This window comes from Chamaea fasciata, unplaced genomic scaffold (assembly GCF_029207755.1).
Source record: "Chamaea fasciata isolate MVZ Bird 193981 ecotype frontalis unplaced genomic scaffold, bChaFas1.0.hap1 SCAF_3, whole genome shotgun sequence".
In the NCBI taxonomy this organism is placed as follows: domain Eukaryota; kingdom Metazoa; phylum Chordata; class Aves; order Passeriformes; family Sylviidae; genus Chamaea; species Chamaea fasciata.
The window spans coordinates 77,388,535-77,405,795 of NW_027094088.1; the positions used below are offsets into that span (position 1 = coordinate 77,388,535).

The 17,261-nt window shown below is 43.8% G+C and overlaps 1 protein-coding gene across 4 annotated transcripts in view; it reads left to right on the plus strand.

Moving 5' to 3' along the window:
* The first annotated feature begins 9,467 nt into the window (after positions 1-9,467).
* Positions 9,468-17,261, plus strand: part of BACH2 (BTB domain and CNC homolog 2) — a 184,241-nt gene continuing 176,447 nt past the window's right edge. For 3 of the 4 annotated variants that reach the window (XR_010720074.1, XM_066179550.1, XM_066179551.1), the window contains exon 1: positions 9,468-9,961. The gene's annotated coding sequence lies outside the window, so the exon portion shown is untranslated. The remainder of the gene's footprint in view (positions 9,962-17,261) is intronic. The other variant, XR_010720073.1, reaches the window with a different exon arrangement.

Genomic DNA, 17,261 nt, shown 5'->3' on the forward strand with positions numbered 1-17,261 from the left:
GTCTGCCTCTCCATGCTGCCTCTTTGATGTACCTCATCTTTGCCCCGAAGGAATTTCATTATCCTATGGTGAGCTGGTAATGAAATCTGTACTCAGTATCAAGCCGTCATAGACAACGATATCTTGACTCTTTGTTCTGTACAGACTAGCTGTGTGTGGCAGGAATATGTTTCTATTTGTGTGTGATCTGAGTGTACTTTGAATACTGATCTCCAGATAAAAAGGATAGAGATCTAATTTGACAAAATACTAAATTACTCTATCTTGCCTTATCTAACAAAATTCTGATGCTTATTATTGTGATGAATATTTGGGGCAATACTTGTAGTGTTCAGCATGTGTGAGAAAAATCTCTCTGTGGAGAACAGCCTGGAGTGTCAAAGACCCTGATTTATAAAGAGTGCAGAGGGCTCTTAAGTACTATTTTTAGAACAATGCCACAACAGATTTACACACAGGGAAAAAACCTTCCTCTACAGTCACTTAGGAGCAAAGTCGCATTTCACTGCATAATAATGAGGAATTAATTGTTCTTTGTCATCACTTTTTATGCAAATTGCCATAGAGCACTTGCCCAATGTGCATTTTACCTTTTAACAAAGAAAGTAGTCATGACAAAATAGACCAAATTTCATAAGCTAAAGACAAAAGTAGGCTGTACCATTCACAAATTGAAGCTAGCAAGTCTATTCCTTTGAGGAACTCTATCAACTTCCTATGAAAGTCCATTAAAAAAAAAAGGAACAAGGAAAAGATTTTTTGGCCTACACATCTAGTTAAATTAAATTAAGTTCAATTATCAGACAAGTCAAATTTCTTCACACGGAATTTGCTCATCACTCTTTAAAGCCTTTGTTTAATTTTTTTCTTTTCACTTGGCACAATCACCAAATATCACCAATATTTTGTTACTTTACTGCTTACAAGATTTTACTGTATTGTTACTGGATTTCAAAAGTCATGAGTTGCCAGTTGTAAAAAAATACTTTTCTGACTTATATTAAAAAAAAAAAACAAACAAAAATAAAAACATTATCAGCCTTGTGTTTCATGTATGTTTTCACAACATCTACATTTAGACTAAACTGACAATTCTTCAGAGAAAACCAGAACCGAAATAGCTACAGAATAGCATTTCCTTTCACTGTAAGGAAGAGAAATACATAATAAATCATCTTTCTTCTACATGAAGCTTTAATTTTTTAGTCATTCTGCAACTGACATTGAAAATTTAATGTAAAAATTAACTAGATGGCAGACTGGGTCAAAATGTAGACATCCTAATGGATTGCCTTACGTCAAAGCATTTTGTCCAGAAACATCTCAACATATTTTCCTTTTCCTGAGAAACATAGGAAGGATATCAGTGTGCCAGGAGTTTCTGTCTTGCATGTGCAATGAATTAATTCAGTGAACCAGCGGGTCTTTTCAATCTCTAGTTTCTACCAACTTCAAACATAATAGCAAGTTCCAACAGAGTCCCTTTTCTATTCATAAGCTATTCACTGCAAACCTTTGTAGTTCACAACTTCAAGTTAACATAGCAAAGAGCAGTTTTAAATCACTCCTGTAATCAGAGGTCACAATTATTTGCTGCAGCTACCAAATAAACCCCGCCAAAACACCACACGCTGCAAGCCAATGCACTCTGCTTTCATATCTAAGGGAGAAAAATAACAGAGGCTTGACTTCTGCCTTATATGTTAACACTTCAGTAATACTATCTATTAATCAAAAAATGGATGAAGGCAGCTTATAAATGCCTCTGCATGGAAAGAGCCGTCTTCATCCTTACAGAAACATATTTTCTACCCTGGTCCTTGCTTAAGGTGCCTTCTTGGAAAAAGCAAAAGAATTGGATGTGAGAAGTAAAAGAATCAAACAGACAATTAAATATTTCAGTGGAAAGCCAGTTTCACTGGGGTCCCAAGTCTTTGGTTAGTACTAGAGCTAAAAGCAAAATGAACTACCCCTGCAAAAGCCAAAGCCTTCAGTGTAGTACTGAAGCACTCCAACCCCTCTACACCCTCTCAGATCTGCAGCATGTCAGGGATTTAGCCTTTAATAACAAGTCAAAAATATTCCAACAGCTTTCCTAAGGCCATCAGAAGCAGGGAGCCACCACGGCAGCAGGGCCAGTGTGTGCCTGCTGAGTGCCACTACTTTTGCACCCTCTGTGTTGACCCCCAGCACTCCCACCAGTCCTTCTCCAGTCTCTGGTCAGACAGAAGCCATCCTCAACCAGCACAAGCCTTCTTATACTCCAGTCATGTTTCAGCTTCATGAAGCATATGTTATTATCAAACTATACGACAATCAGACTTACCTTTTAAATTTTACATTCCCAAGTGTTGCTGTGCATTACTTCCCACCCCTCCCTCTGAAGGCACACTGGACGCCTTGGAGATCTCCCACAACAGAGTTGGGTCTACTACTGCTGCGCTTTGACAAAGCTGGTGGCTTTGCATTCTGCTTTGTCCTTCCCTCCATCTCCAATGCCCACCCCAGTGCTCCAGGCTTCTCTACCAGTCACATCAGTACTGCATTGTCTCCATGGCTCCATCTGCTACATCCTGCATGACTCATCACCAGAAATACCTCTCCAGGTAAGGCTTAAGCAGCAGCGTGCTCAGTATTCCTCCTCCTGTGGAGGCAAAGGAGTGCACAGCCACCATGACAGCAGTCCAGACAGCACTGAGAGAGACAGTGCCAGAGGCACAAGAGGCAGCCAGGCGTCCAGAGAGACATCCCACCAGAACTGCTAGTTATGAAGAAACTTCTCCTGACTTCCATAAGACAACAGCCAGGCGTCCTCTGCTGTGGCTGCACAGTCCATCCAGGACAGAAAGAAAAAGGCCCTTTTATAGAATGCACTGAAAGCAGAATCATGGGTCCCAGAAGGTCACAACTGTTACCAACTCAGTACATCTGTGAGTAATAATTACCCTATGGCTTTTACTCTTAATAAGTGGATTAAAATCTATTCAGCCATAGGTGCATCTGTATAAACTCTCATTGATATTGAAGACTATGTGGAGTAGAAGAGTCCTTAGAAAGAGCAATTTCTCTCCACAGAATAGTGCTTTTCTTCTTACCTATCATCCGTTCCTTCCCAAAATAATGACTTTGAATTAAATCTTGCCAAATAACTGGTGCCCTGTGACATGTCAGAACTGCGACCTAGACTGCTCAGAAATATCTCTGAGCTCTTGAATGGAAAAAAGTCTCCAGCCTGACATTTAATATCTAGAATGCAAATACCACTCTGTCATATCTAGATTAACCTCTGCATGCCCTCTTTGTTCTCCAGTCCCAGATGTTTTCCCTCCCTCAGCACTGTTCAAGAGAAAGAACCATTTTTCCAATCCTCTTGTGCATCCCTTGATTTGCAGGACAGCCTGGACAAAGCAGATGTTTTGTCTCCTCTCACAGTTTGCTGCAAATATTTTCACTTTTCTGGATAACTGGGTTAGGAATGAGGCCTACAGCCATGAGCTATGCCATAACTGATATGGTGAAGGGATTTCCATGAGACAGTGGTGAAGGAATTACCATGGACATGATGGTCTGCTGATGGGGCAATAACTTATCAGAAGGACAGATGACCCTTACCAATTGGCCAAGTGGAAGAGGGAGTGGTAGCAAGGTGTCATGGTTCTGTGCTGGCCTTGCACAAGACCCGCAGTCTTTGTACTCTCTCTCTTTGGAACTGTCCATTTACATGCAAAGAGGTTGCCCCTCTCCTCCACTTTTGACAGCAGTAACGGAATATTTGACTACTTCCACTTTCCCCCCAAAGTGGAAGCTGGCATTTGAAATCCCTCACGTTGCAGGCAAGTCAGTGGGCTTGATTCCCTCTCTCTTCCCCAAAGTCAGTGACACATCTTTGGTAAGATTTAGGCCTCTGACTGCATTGGAGCATACCCAGGAACACTTGTACATGTTACTACATGCTAGTATTTTGCTGGTCTAGTGAACTTATCACCAGCAATCTAGGGAGAGTCCATAACATGTTGCTCTGATAAGCAGCACTATTTGTAAATCTGTGTTTGTGAAAGTTCCTGTTGAACTTGACCAGACCTACAATGCTGAATTGGCACACTGCACTATTGGTGAATCTGTGATCGTGAAGGAAACCAGACTTACAGTGTAACCCAAACCATTTGTGTATCTGGGATCTTAATGAATGCAAGTGGACTTACAGTGTCAAATTGGTTATAGTCAGAAATTAAGCTCAGCCCCATGCAGCCCCTCTGATCTCAGGGTTAGCTGAAAAGCAAGGGGGCTTAATTTCTGCCAAATTTCTATACTCTTAATACAATAAGTATAAAGGCCAAGTGTTGTTGAAAAGATGGATTACAAGGCTTTTGAGCAAGCTGAGCTAAAACAAGGTCTTGCCCACAACTGCCCTCAAACCATTTGACTGTACTGATTCTTAGTGATAGGAGAACATGTGAACCAAGATTTAAACATGTCATTTCAAATGTCCTTGCTTTTAGAAGCAGACTCTGGGATCATCCTGACCTGCAAAATCACAGAATTTCACAGATGCGACCTTTGGAATTCTTAAAAAAAAAAAAAAAGTTTTATGCCATATTTTAAAACACCATTCTAAATGCAGATTCTAAAATGTAACTCACAGTTTGTAAATAATAATGAGCACACTAGGTAAAAAAAAAAAAAAAAAAAAAAAAAAAAAAAAAAAGCTGAAAGCAGTAATAGAGCTGAGAAAATTCTCAGAAGACAGCCCTGACTTAAAACAAAATGGGGGAGGACAAAGCCGAAACCTGGCTAGCCATCTCCAGGACTCGCCCTGGGCTGTGTTTGCACTGCTTTTCACAGCACTGAACTTCAAAGCACCAGCAGGCTGCTAGGGCTGTGTTTGCTTTGGGGCTAACAAATTCTGATCTCCTGCAAAACTATTGGAAAGAATAATCTTTAGTTCATTCATTCTACCCGTCTAGCATAGGTGCTGCAACTACTTTTGCCAAATTAAACTATGTCAAACCTAAGTTGGGTGACCCCCAGTAAGCAGGTGATGTGAACAGTTTACCTCTCTTTTTTTTTTTTGTCTCCTTGAAAATGATAAAAACCAGAGAATCCACTTAGTGACCACAGAACACTTTTTGGATATAATGTGTAAACCCTAACGATTCCTGGCCTCCTGTTTCTTGACATACAAAGAGTTCTTTATATTCCCTTTATATTATGTTACCTGCATCAATTTTTTTAAAGGTCAGTGCCTGCAGTGTTTTCATACCTTGCTTCCCAACAGTATAATTTTAGTCCCAGCAACAACACTTTGTTGGTACTTCAATATATTTCCAATATTGCATCTCACCAGATCCTCAAAATACCATGCCAGGGATCTGAAGCTCTGTGCATGACAAATGTTCCTTTGTGGAGTTTTTGATGTGATGTCAAGCCACGCTGCGGAGACGCTACATTGTGGATCTTTGATATGGCACACCATGACAATGTCTCCTTCGTAGCTGTCACTGCCACTGACTCAGTGCTGCTGGTACTGTCAGTGCTCCAGGAAACGTAATGTACCTGGGGTGTGGTAGGAGCTGCTTGCGAAAAAAGACATATGGTGCCTGTAGTAATAATCAATAATCAACCATGAATTTCTTAATCACTGTGAAGAAAATGATGCAATGTCATTAATTCTACCTGCATAACCCAGGAGAATATGTGCATAATTACTAGTAATGACTTAGATCTCTGTGCAGGACCAGAGCTTACCCAGGAAAACTGCTATTTTTCAACTCAAATGCTGCAGGGCAAAATGTACCTCAGAAGGAAACGACAACTTCCTGAATTAAAACCTGCAAAATTTGTCCTCATTTTTCCCTTTTCACTCCTTCATTACCATTGTAAAAATCAAATTGCATAAGATCCATTAATGTGTTGCTCATTCATAGTCTTTGAGTCAGTGTGGTTGAAGCCAAGTCTGCAGTACTTGTCTTTCCATAGCACTTTAAATTAGGAATTGCCTCTCACTAGGAAAAAGCCACTTGTTTTTATAAATACGTGACTGAAATACCTTGCAATACACAGAGCTCTCCAACAAGTGGCACTATTAAGACTATTCAAGCTACAAGATTGATATGCAAATGAGATCACAGAAAGGGATGTTGGGACATGTTTTACAATATTGGATTCACGTTAAAATCTTTTAAATTTACATATGAAATATGATTGAAATATATACTCATAATTCAGCTACTCTGGAAAGTTTTGTGTTATCCAAAAAGGAACCACTCAAAAGTAGGTCAAGTGCCATAAGCTCAACCAGGCAGTCCTCTCCAAACAGATGAAGTCATGGCAGTGTGGAGAAACAACCTAATTAATATGTTAGTAAAGGTAACATGCAACCAGGAAATTTGTCCATAGCTCTGAGCCAACGCCATGTTGTTGAATGCGTGGATGCAGCCTTTTCTGGAGGGCGTGCTGCAGCATTCATGGCAAGTTATCCCTTAAGTATTCTTGGGTCAACTTCTAAATTCTACATCTTCACATTCATTCTTACCTTATTTTGTTATTATTGCCTTACAAATTGTCTATTGTTTTGAGAGACCATGCATGACGCCTCTTCAAACAACTCATATTTGTCTGGAATGTATGTTTGGCTGCACTGCAAGAAAAATCGGCCAGAAATAGTTACATATACAAAAATTTAGGCATGAAGTTAGTTGATTGCAAAGGAAACAATATCAGGATAGATTTGTTCCTGGAATATAAGCAGTTTGGAAATGAATTGGGGAGCGAAGGCATTAAAATGTAAAATATGTGATATAAAAATAGCATTTTTAAACAGTAGCTTCATTTGGTTAGTATAATATCCCTTCGGTATTTGGAAAGCAGTTTTCCCCCAGTTTTCTGCTGTTATATGGAGACACAACAGCCATAACAAAATCATGATCTGAGTGACAGACGGGAATGTGAACTCTGTCTTGAATTATGAGTTGATCACAAAATGATTAATAGCATTTGGGTACCAAAAGCAGCACAGATCTACTTGGTGAGTTTTCAAGAAGCCTCTGTGCAGAGTCCCTGCTTAGCTCTACCTTCTTTCACTCTGTGCTGGTATCTCTGTCCTGCACAAGCATGACCTGATTCACACTGAAGCCACTGCCAATTTTATCACAGCACAGACTGAATAATAAAACCCAAAATGGACATTTTCACATTACTCTTCCTTTTAGCCAAATAGTAGCATTCATTTGAAAACATCAGCCAGTAAGAAAAATGGCAATTATTGTGCTCTGGGCAGAGCATACATGGTGTGCTTTGTTGAGTTTTCAGTTTGGACAGCTTTGACTACCTGGAGCTGTATCTCCTATAGTGTGCTGTAAATAACAGAATACGTGCTCGTTGAGTGCAGTGGCATAACAGGCACGTAGTGTGCTAACTAAAGCATTACAAATGCTGCATGGCTTATTTTTATCTCTCTGTCCTTCTCATTATAGTATTTTTATCTCTCATGCCAATACAAAATTATTTTTGTGTCTCAGGGAAAAACAAAGCAACACAAAGACTCAGCCCTACTAGTGTATAAACATGATGAGTTTCCCTACACCCTGTGGGACTCTTTGAGTGCTTAACACCATATATGTCTGCAGAACCAGAAACTTAAATGGCACTGGTGAGCAAGGCTTTATATTGACATCACTTGGAATAGAAAAGTGAAGTTTGTGAGTCAAAATCTCCAGCAGGGTGCTATTCTGCAGCCACATGTAGCTAGGAAAAGTAGGGGCAAAATGCTATAATGAACCAAAGGCTTTCCACTTTACATAAGTAGACAATAGCGTAAAATGCAAACTGGGGAGATTCACGCTTTTGAAAAGTGACTATACGCTGGCCCTGACATACAAAGAGTTGAATCTAGGTTGACAACATAGTTTTCTGTAGTTTAGCAGACTTTGAACATGCAGGTAGCTGCTGCAATTTCAGAAGACATCACTGAGAAAACTTCACAGGAACGGCTCCTCTCTAAAAGATACAGAAAACACAGTATATCATCTGGCTGTAGTGAAAGGGGGAAACAGAGGATGAAAATGTACAATGAAAACTGACAAACGCAGAAAAAATAACAAACATGCACATGTTAATTACTGAACGTGCTTTTGTTAGCAGTAGGTCACCATCATTCTTTATTGACATTTACTGCAACTGCAATTTCTTTTTCAAGACCACTGACCCAGGAAAATGTAACCCTCTAGTTATCCAACGCACTTTAATTAGAGATGTCTCCAGAGATAATCGCACTCACGGCCCCTATTGTGAATCATTTATTCTCCAACTTTCCTTTTTATCAGCTGTCTTTCATCTTTATGTTTTCCTGTCCGAGCCCGGCTGAGTAACTCGGGCTTCCAGAATGCAGCTTATTCATTTACCAGTTCTCCCAAGTGTATTTCATGTCCATTGACATTTGGGGTCTTGCTCAGAAGCACTGGCTGTCGGCAACAGGATAATTTGCAGGAATCACAGCTTTCCACTTGGCAAAAGGAGCCATGGCGCCAAGCCTCGGGGTGAGAAGGGGTTCGGATTCGGGCGCTTCACACACACACACGCACACACACCCGAGAGGAGGCGAAGAACAATCAGCGCTCCCGCGTCGGGAACACTTGTCAGGGTTTTGTTTTTGTTTTCAGTCCCGGGAGCGCTCACCTCCCCGAGCGATGCTCGGCACGGCTGACTCATGACTGCTGGGCGCTTGCGGTCGGCACTGTAAGTAGGATGAGGTTTCTCCGGGGGGGCGGAGCGCGCAAAATAACGCAGGCATCAACACCCAGGCGGCCCCACTGGGAGCCAGGGGTGACCGGGATGGGTGTTCTTTGCCCTGCCCGTCACACCCTGCCCGTCACACCCTGCCCATCGCACCCTGCCCAGCGCCTCCCCACCGCCACAGCCGTCGCGGCGGAGCCCCCCTCAGGCCGCCCCCGCCACCATGGCGGCCCCTCGCGGCGGACTACGGCTCCCAGAGCCCCCCGCGGCCGCCCGCGCGAGCTCGGGCGCGGGGTCCGGCGGCACGCGCGCACGCACGCACGCACCCCGTCTCGCACACACACACGCAGTGCCGCGGGAGGGAGCGAGCGAGCCCGCGCCGCGCATGCGCCGCCCGCTCGCGGAGGGGCGGGGCGGGCGGAGCGCCGGCGGCGCCGCCGCTATTCCCGGAGCGGCCTTACGCCGCTCCCCGTGCGGAGGGGCCGCGGCGGGTGTAGGCGCGGCGGCGGGCGCTGCGCCGTTGGCGTAGCGTTGTTGTGAATGGAGCGCGCGGCGGGGCGGGGAGGGTGACGTCAGCCTGCGAATGTCAACAATGTAGCGATTGAGGGGCGGGGGCGGCGCTGGGCCGGGGCGCGGGAGGCGGCGGCGGCGGCGGGCGGGCGGCAGAGCCGGGCAGCAGCAGCGGCCGCGGCAGCAGCAGCACAGCAGCGCCGCCTTCTCTCGTCCGCCTCCACCGGCCGGGCTGCCACCGCCGCCGGCCCGGGTGCCGCTCCGGCAACAACACAGCCACCGCGGTGCTGCTCCCCCTCCCCCCCGCCGCCCGCCCTCTCTCCACCCGCCCTCCCTCCGCTGCGGCTTTCTCTCCTCCTCCGGCCCCCCTGCCAGCCCTCCCCTCCTTCCCTCCCTTCCCCCTTTATTTTTCTCCGCAAGACTTTGGCTCTGGAAACAGCTGGTTCAAAGCAATCGCCATGTGATGATCGTCTGGGTCGGGGTTTTTTTTTTTCATTTGGGGGGGGGAGGGTGCAGGTTTCTGACCGCAGAGAAATACTAATAAGAATTTCCGAAACAACAGCAGCAGCAACAGCAAGAGCAACCTCCCCCTTCCCCAAACCTCCTCAGCCGTAACAGCCCCCCCGCTCCCGGGCCCACTCCACCCCACCCCACTGCCTCCCCCACCTCCCGCCCAGGCTGCAGCGAGAGGGGCGACCCCCGAAAGTTGCGCGGAGGCGAGGTGAGTGCGCCTGTTCCGCGGCTCGGCAGCCCCGCTGGGGAAGGGGAACGGGCGGGGGGGGGGCCAAGTTTGGGGGGAGGCTGGCCGTGCGGGGGGGCAGCGTGGTTTCTCCCCTCCTTCTCCTCCTCCTCCTCCCTGGAACAGCAGCTGTTGCGCGGGGTCAGGCGGGGGGCTGCACCCGCGCCCCCGGAGCTCCGCGGGCTGTGCGGGCGCGCTTAGTGCTTATTCCTTAAAGTGGGAAATACGCGCGTTGCGTAACGGGGAGTGCGCGGCGGGCGCCCAAGTGCGCGTGTGTCCGTGCGCGCTCTCCCGCTCCGCTCCCCTCAGCGCCGCCGCGCACGGCCGGGAGCCCCGGGCAGCTCCTCCGCCGAGCGCCGGCCCGGTGCCTCGCCCGGCTCCGCTGCCGCGGCCACCTGCAGCCTCCCAGGGCAGGCGGGCAGCGCGTCCCGCCGTGCCCCCCGCTACCCCCGGTCCCGTTGGTTCGGGGAGGGATGCGAACTCCGGTAACAGTTTCTGGGATCGTTAAGGCGCGGCGTGCGGGCAAGGCAGCGCGCCGCGGAGACGCTGGCTGTCATGAAAGAGGCTAAGTGTGAAACCGTGCCTCTCCTTTTGTGGAGCGGGCTATTTTGGTCATACAGCGGGTGTCTTGCTTAAATCGCTTCACTTGCCGTGAGATCATTGTGCCCTTGTTATTGAAGCTCCGGAGTAAACCCTGGCTTTCAGTCTTCAAGAATAAACGTGAGGCAGGGACGACATCTGATCAGAAATACTCCTTAAGATATTGGAAAGATTGGGAAATTAGAGCGTTCCTGTTTGCTCTAGTTGAAGCCGTGTCAGTGTTTTCGTGATGAAAGCCCGTTTTCTGAGACTTTGGAACTGTCGCTAAACTTGTGCATATTTTAATTCTTTTCTTCTGAGGCTCGAGCTGAAAACAAGTTTGATTTTTTTGGATTTTTGGAATTTTTTTTTTTTTTTTTGAGCTAGGAATTGTCTGAGATTCTGCTGTACCTGGTGGAATGCTCTGCAGTTTGGGGAGGGTGGTGATGCTTGGGTAAATTGACTTTTTCAGGTATGTAAATACTGAAATTTGAGATAATTGCTGAGATGAGATTGATAGAATAGAACGATAAGGTGGTGTGTTAGGCTTTTGCTGCAACAGCCCCATAGACAACAGCTTTAAACCACTGTTCTAGGAGCTCTACATTGACAAATAGAAATAAAATTATTTAATTATTAAATAAATAAAACCTCACATGTGGGCTTGCTCTTTTAAAAGCCTTGTTGCCTTTTGTGTCCACCCGCCTGCCCCCTGTCACTGGAATCTGGGCAGCTGTGCAGCAAAATGGATCGGCATTGTACTTCCCTGGCGTGTACTGAACCTGAGTTTTCAGCATTGCTTTTCACATTTGACCCTCCAGCTTCAAAGGCTGTTCTGAAGGTGCTCTTCAAGGAATGGAAGGAAGCCGTGACTAATTGGAAAAGTAGAGAACTGAAAAACCAGGATCATAGGTCTAGTTTTCTTGTTAGTTTCCTCTGTAACGCTGGGCGAACCGCTCAGATGTACGTACACCAGTACACAGCTGCCAAGTGGGCAAGAGAGGTCCCTAGTGATTTTGGAGATACGGTGGTTCAGAAGATATTTAGGCATCTTTTGCACAAATGCTCCTTGAAAGCCGTGTGCATTTCTGGGCAATGCTGGGCAACTCTGCTGTGAGACTTGAGGTTAAACAGCTAAAATTTTTTTAAACTTTTACTATTGTGGAGAGTAGATGGGGAATATGCAGGCAGTAAATAGATGACTAATGCACATGCTGACAGATCCCGAGTTGTTAATCAACAGCAATTGTTTAAGCTCAGGTATATCACATAGGGAAACAGTTCTAGGACAGGTACTCCTAGTCTTTTTCTGACCCAGAGGCACATCTGGAACATCTGTTGGTGGTAATGTGCATGCTGGCAGATTGGTCTGGTGATGTAGGTGGGATGCCTTCCACTTTTTTCCTCTTTGCTTTTAGTCAATCATTCTGGAGCAAGAAAACATTGGCTGTTTGCTCTTTTGTGTTGGGGCAGGAAGGGAAATCGGGCATAAAGTATGACTATATGAGGAGATTTTGGAAAATCTTTGACATCGGAGAAGTCTTCAGATACCTATTGAAATAATAAAATCTCTATAATATATAGCAATCTTGCATATCTCTTTCTGCAATGCATAATAAAAGACAAAGAGAGCTGAAAATAAAACACTGTATAGATGATGTGTAGTGTGGAATATGTGACAGAAGTTGCTTGCCTTTGCTTATTTTAAAACTTTCATTGCTTGATTTTTCAGACTGACATGCCATTTTTTCTTAATGAGGCTGCAGTATGATTGCCAATTATTTTCTTTCAGGTTTTCTCTAAAGGTGTGGAAAAAAAATCAGTGTGGTTTATTTTTAAGAATAGAAATAGACATTTTGTCATTGTGTGCTTTTGACATTTTTTTTGGGTAGGGTTTCACATACGCATTGATAAAGAGGAGACTTCTCAGACCATAGCGAAGAGGGGTTTATGGCACTGAGCTGAAAAATGAGATGTGTAACATTAATAAATGTGAAGTAATCTCTTCAGTAATAATGACATTTTTATGTAATAAACAGTTGGTAAAATTGAATAGCATTTATTGTATGACAGGAACAGAGTCTCTTGTGGTTTTAATTTAGGTGGTATGAACATGGTTTATATATTCAAATCAAAATGTATACGCCTTTTTACTCAAAGGAATACTTTCTGAATGGCTTCTTAGTTTACACCAAGAATGTACCTGTAGTGTTGAGCAGGTCTGACTTAGATTTGAAGGCATGCATACTTCTTTCACCTCTAGGTCTGAATTTTCAGCTCAGTTCATTTTGGGTGTGATCCTTGTATATAAGGGTTTTCTGAGCTGAGCTGTTGGGGAAAATACACTAATCATACCACTGATGTGTTGAAGAAAATTCAGGTTTAAACTTCATGCTTTCTCTGAGTTACTCCTGCTGCTTTCAGTGTTCCTGCAGGCTGCAGATGCTTTAAGAGAATGTGTAAAGAGTGTTGTTCTGATCCTGATATTTGAGCAGGTGCCCAAATGATTTTGTTGTAGTAGATGAATGGGCAATAGAGTTCTACTCCCAGTAACTCCCGCAGGATTTCTGGAATAGTGCTCAAAGTACTCATTCAGGTTGTTACAAAAAACGGTCACCATTCCTTTAAATTCAGCCAAAAGATACTAACCTTGGCAGCTGTCTGAATATTACACATTTATTTGAAGCTTGCATCAAGAAGATGTAAAATGTCTGAATATAGCCAGCTGAGTTGCAATGTGCTCATCTTGCTTTTTAGATAGGCAGAAACATCTTTGTAGTGGGTTGAAAAGAGCACTGCATACTATGCCACTCTTAGACTATGAATTACAATTTTAAAGCAGGCTAGCAGAGGAATGTATACAAATGCTGCCTCCATGACCAGTGATGGACTTGCATCTTCTGAGTTACTAGAACTAATGATCAAAGAGCAACCACATGTTCAGAGCAGGCAAATAAAAAGGAACGAGGGAATAAGTTTGGGAAAGCCCTTATGCTAAAAGTTTACATGTGTGGCAGAACTTTGATCTGTCAAAGATTGGGCTCAGAAGACTCCTCTGCTCGACTGTATTGATCTTCATGCAGAAGGAGCCACAGCGACAATCTGAAGAACACCACCTGTGCTGCACTGGCATCTCAGCAGATCAATAGATGTGTCCCTGTTTAGCTTGAAAAAGACTATCTGTAAAAAAGCTCCGAATACGGTGGGGGCTGAACTGCAGTTCCTGTGTGGGTGAGGGGGCTGCCAGGCATGCAGCCCCCTCTGTACCCCTCAGCCCTCCGTGACTTCTGTGTCTGCTCCCCCTTTGCTGTTCACACCTGCTGGTGCTAACCTGCCCTCCGAGCCAGCTGGGACATTTTGGATTCAGTGCCTTAAAGGAAACAGAGAAGGAGGAGGTGGTGCAGGTGGTTGCAGGGGCAAGAGACACGGGGACCTGAGCTATGCCGTTTTCTTCTCTTTAGTTTGAAAGGTGACCTCAAATGGTCAGATCCTCCCAGATTTATTCCTAAGACCTATCATTTGCATACAACTGTCTCTATCTCAACTGAACAAGATGCTTGAAAAGGTATTAGGAACAAAAACATGGGAATTTCCAGTTTATCCGTAGTAGAAGTTGAAATAAAAGCCTGAAGCTGCTTTTTTTTTTTTTTTTTTTTTTTTTTTTTTTTTTTTTTTTTTTAATCTCCTGAGTGTTGAAAACAATCAGCCGGGCTGTGATGGGTAGATGGGGTTTGGTGCACAGGAGTCTCCCCACTAAGAAAAACAGGAACTGTTTGCTGCCTTGTCACCACGCAGGGCTTCTGGGCTGTGGAGCAGCAATTTTGTTTTTTGAAAAGAGGAAAAGCAGCTTAAATAAACAAAATGACCCTTGAGACTTAATCACAGCTACTTATTATAGCTGACATTCACTGAGGGCTTTTTTTTTTCCTTTTTTTTTTTTTTTCCTTCTTTCTTTAGTGATCGCTTTAAAATTTAAACCTGAACTAGGAAAACAGGAACTGTAGGTGTGGAGGTGTTCCTTCACCCCGATTTGCATGCAGGCTGTTTTTTATTTAGCGGGTAGGTGTGTTCGGTGTGTGTGAGAGCAATTGAACATGTCAGCAGTTTCCTACGAGCCGCTCTTGCTGACTCACGTGTCTGGTGCAGCTTGGAGCTACCCTGGCTATAAACTATCCACAATAGGAGGCGCGGGCAGAGAGACCGGCAGTGCCGAGCTGCTGTTCAAAGGTTATTTTCGGTTCCCCGGTCACTGCTTTGCTGTGGTTTTCTTCCCCAGCAACGTCAAAACACACTCTCATTTTGCCAGGCTGCCATTCCTCTAGGTGCGGAGGGTGAAGTGGAAGTTCACTGCGCTGTTGCAGAGGTTGCGCCCCAAGTGCGTTCTGATGCTGCTGATCAGCAAGCTAAACCTCTGGGGTTTAGGTGTTTTTGTTAGTGTTGGGGTATTTTGTTGTTGTTGTTTGTTTGCTTACATAGGGTTTGGGTGTGATTTTTTTTTTTTTTTTTGTGACTGGGATGTTACCAAAAAATCTCCCTGAGCATCATGCCAAATCTGGGTATGGCAAGTCTAGCCTATGAATTGTGTTTTCCCTTTCCAAATGCAAGCTGTGCTGTGGAGTCTCCTGCCCTCCACCCCCTTTTATGGCATAAATCTTCTTTAAAGCCAGCAAAGAATTATGATTAAACTTTAAAAAGCCTGGGTTTAGCTGTCTTTAATTTTCAAAATTTTGCAATTTCTTAGTCTCGTTCTTACCTCCTGTGTGGCAATATCACTGGCTGCTAACATGAAAGGATTCCTTCATCTGCTCCCGCTCTTGTACAACTGCTTCTTTATTTACAGACTCTATTCTGATTACTCATAAGGATTCTAAAATGATAGCTGCTGCTGACTGATGATTTTTAACTGATCTTCTTGTTGTGGTTTTTTTTTTTTTTCTTCCCTTCTTTCTTCTTTCTTTCTAAGCTGATCACAAAAGCCTTTGCAGAAGTGGAGTGAATTAGCCATCTGCAGTTCTGGATTTACTATGAGAGAATTTAGATTCGTAGTTGTCTTTTGTGTATTTTTCTTCTTCTTGTGGAATGGGGTGAAAAATAAGCAGTCTTTGAAAGTGTGATAAATAAAATCAGCTGCTTTAGAGCAGGGTTTAATAACAAGGTGAGTTCATGTCACTTGTTTTGGTTTTAGTCAACTACTTTGACCAGTAATTAATAGAAAACCACACTGAGAGCTTTATAACACATGAAGAAAATGAGTGTTCTTGGTTTCCGCCAATACAAATGACTCATCAGTATCAGTAGGGTTTCTACTTCTAATAATAAAAGTGTGGAAGACCTTTAAAACGTGTGGTTTTGGCCCCTACTCTTAGTGAAAGGTTGGAAAATATTACTTTGAGATTTTTTTCTTTTTAACTTATGGAAGATTTAGTGATTCGCTGTGCAGCAGTGAAAGATCTTGTACCCTCCAAAGAAAACCTACTCATACCAGTGCTTGCAGTGCAAAAGTCACCCCCTCCCGTCTTCTTCTCAGCGTTTTGCATTTCAGCGCAGAGTATTGCCAATCCTTAGCCTCAATGTCAGAGATGCGCATCTGGAAAATATAATGTATTTTTGTCGACTGGGGAAAGACTTGGCACACTACCTCATCTTGCCGAGCTGCTGTTCTCTACCTCTTTTCCAGTCTGGTGAAGAGAAGGACAGTAGGGCTGCTGGGTGACCTGTATTGCAGTTTCAGCTGGCAGGTCATAGGATCTGGAGAGGAAAGTAAACAGAAAATAGGAGTTGAAACATAAATGACAACTGTAGGATGTGTCTGTCACTACCTGGAAGGAAGCACTCATCTTCCAGTACTGAAAGTGATACTGAATAAAGTGCAAATCAGAAAGTGATCCGTTATTTTATTTTTCTCTCTTTAAGAGTAATAGTTTTCAAATCCTTTTAGCTGTTTACCTTTTTGTAAAGTTTCTGCACTATGTTCAGTGCGTTGAAGCAACCTCTGCACATACATAGCACATTCTGCTTTTTGTTTGAAAGTGTGCTGTAGAATATGAGGCTATTTTGCTTTCATATAAGCAGACCATGCCTTTCATGGTGTTACAGTATATAACATGTTAATTCTTTTATTCAAGGTGTTGTACTTTAAATGGTAGTCCAATCAGTGTCTCCTGGTCTGCTGCATTTTGTGTTGTTGTTTTCAAGTTGCCTGTGTTTGTTACAAGATTTAAAGGCTGTTCATGAGGCAGAGCTAGTATTTTCTTCCTGTTGAGTAAAAATTCCCACATTTATGAAGCCACCATGTTTACTTTCTCTGTTGTTCAATATTTATGCTAGTAAGTTATTCCTTATAAGGAAGCGATGGTTGTTTCTTCTTATTCTATTTTAAAAGCAGAGTGTGTGTTTTTTACAAAATCCACTTAGAAAATCTAGACTTATCCCAGCTCCCTCATTGTCAGCAGGCTTCTTTTACCACTAAATATTTATATATATTAATGTGGTTGGTTTGGGTTGTGCTGAAATGGTTGTGTTTGTCAGTTTCATGTGTAACCAAACCGTAGTGGAGTATCTTTGTTTTGTAGCCTTTTACTAGGTGTGCACTAAAGTGCACTACAAATAGAGGTGCAGAAGCCTGTGGAAATAAAACTTTGCAAAATGTGGAAATCCAGTTGTTTGTTATGTGAGAACAATAAGACAGCTTTTATTATATTCA